General features: G+C 31.6%; 1 long non-coding RNA gene across 1 annotated transcript; it reads left to right on the plus strand.

Moving 5' to 3' along the window:
- The first annotated feature begins 390 nt into the window (after positions 1–390).
- LOC127532358 (uncharacterized) lies at positions 391–1,156 on the plus strand. The gene is made up of 3 exons (XR_007939740.1): positions 391–496; positions 762–869; positions 972–1,156. It is a non-coding gene; the product is annotated as an uncharacterized LOC127532358 (long non-coding RNA).
- Positions 1,157–2,341: the final 1,185 nt, after the last annotated feature.

Consider the following 2,341-nt stretch of genomic DNA (forward strand, 5'->3'; position numbering starts at 1 on the left):
GTCATGATTTCATTTAAACCATTGATCTGCTCTCATCTCTCTTCTCTTTTCATTTAATACTGTTCTGTTGTACAGACCAAAACAACTTCAAATATCCATAAAACAAGACAACAAACAGCTGCAATCAACAAATATCCGTATAAAAAACAATGGGAAGCATTAAATCTCTGAAACTCAGTCTTGTGGCTTCATTGACTCGATGACATAAACTTGATTGTTCAGTTGGAGAAATTTTAAAAACGTCTTAATTTTGTTGATGAAAGTTTTGGGAGAAAATGTGAGGAGACATTTGTCAAAGTACATGTTGAATGAAAAGCTGAAGTCATGAATCAATGCTGGATTATTATTACCTGAACAAATATGTTTGTTTTTATCTCAGATGGAGGAGATCATTCGAACAAACTCAGCTGGTGGGAAATCAATGACAGCACCCATAACTGTAGAAGAGGTCCATCAATATGGCGACTACATCCGTCTTAAGAACATTTCCTCTGAGGTAATGTTGTTTACATGTAGATGAACCTTCTGAATACTGTGTAAACATGTACAATAAGTTTTCTATCAATATGATGATCAAATATATCCACAGATATTCTAAATGGTTCATTAAATAACAGCTAATGCTGTTAACATCAGAGTGTATTTTGTCTGTAGGTCAACATGTAAAGAGGTCATCATTTTATTTGTGGACACCATGTATGAAACACACACTGGAGATGATTTAGTTTTTCTACCTTTGGTGTCTAATTTTCCTCCTGCAGGCATTAAATCTAGGAGGTTGGGAGTTAGTTCTACAGATTAATAACGGCAAACCAGGCATATGCAAATTTAAGGAGTCATTAAAACTTCAGGCTGGAGAGATTCTCTGTGTGAGTCTGAACTTTTCACTTCATGTTACATTTTTACTTTTTAAAACTTCTTTATTTTTATTGTTTGTAAATATGTGACTTTTGTATTTACCATATTTACAGATATCCCGCCAACGCTGGTTCAGAAACCATCCTGATGATGTTAATCTGGTGTGGTTGGACATGAAGTACTGGAATTCTACAGACAAACTGCAGATCAACCTCACCAAAAACAATGAGACTTTCAAACTGCTGTAATGTGAATAAACATGAGAAACATCATTTTTTTTATTCCTAAATTAATCAAAATGAGCCTTTGTTTTTTTCTGAATGTCAAATTGACATTGTCTTATTTTATATCATTTTTAAGTTTTATTTTCTAGAACTTGTTTTCAAATGTCCATTTTATATTTTTATCTAATTAAACCATGTTCAGTTCTGTGGAAAACTCATTTGGTTTGTTGTTTTATCAAAGTTGTAATGAACAGAAGATAGAACAAGAAAAGACCAGAAATATGTACAACATTAAAACAATCAGAACAAAATGTTTTCTACAGGTTAAAGTCAGTTTTTATTTTCACCTCCTTTTGCTGTTCTTCAAACTTCATGTGTCGACTGTCTTCAGGTTTTCTTCAGTAATCTTCTATTTTATTAAATAAATCTTCTTTCACTGAACAGAGTTTTTCTTTGGACTTTAAGTGTGTTTAATTTGTTTCTCTGTCTGCTTGATCCCATAGTTTTTATAATATTCAGGTCTGGACACATTCAGGGTTTTATCAGCTGTTTTTGTCTCCAAACAGGATTTTGCTGCAATAGTTGGATCAGTTTCTAATCAAGTTTCCAGTTCAGAAGGAACAGCATCATGAAATAAAATCTGGCTGTACTTTATAGAATTCATGATTCCATCAGTTTGGATAACATCCTGACAACACTGACAGAAACACAAACTATAAAAATGATGTTTCATGATAAAGCACAATAGTCCTTATGTACAGGATTGTGTGCTTTTTTCTGACATTTCCAGTAATGTGCTGCAACTAAACCATCACAGAGACATTAAAAAGAAAAAGCTGATATTACATCTATAAATGTCTTTTATACAGAATAATTAAAAGTTTATTTACTGTAGAAGTTACATTGAAGTTGAACTCCTATGAACTCCATAGGAACATTATTGGAATTGATAAATTTGCCTAAAATGTTCTTTGAAAATGACAAAGTGTTTTATTTCCCTGCTAGTCTGGTAAGATTGAATCAGTCAGTTTTTAAAATTCATTTTATTAAACTTTTCAGAAAAAATGAAAATTATTTTGTGATTATTATTCACAATAAATACTGTTAAGTGGATGAAATGAACCCTTGATTTGGTGTGTTTAGTCAAACCATGTGAGTACAAATACAGACATTTTCTCATATTTTATTATTAATAATTTAAAAAATCTGATACTGCATAAAAAACAATACATTGCAGTCAGTGTAGCTGCTAATTGTTG

This window comes from Acanthochromis polyacanthus, chromosome 23 (genome assembly GCF_021347895.1).
Source record: "Acanthochromis polyacanthus isolate Apoly-LR-REF ecotype Palm Island chromosome 23, KAUST_Apoly_ChrSc, whole genome shotgun sequence".
NCBI lineage: Eukaryota > Metazoa > Chordata > Actinopteri > Pomacentridae > Acanthochromis > Acanthochromis polyacanthus.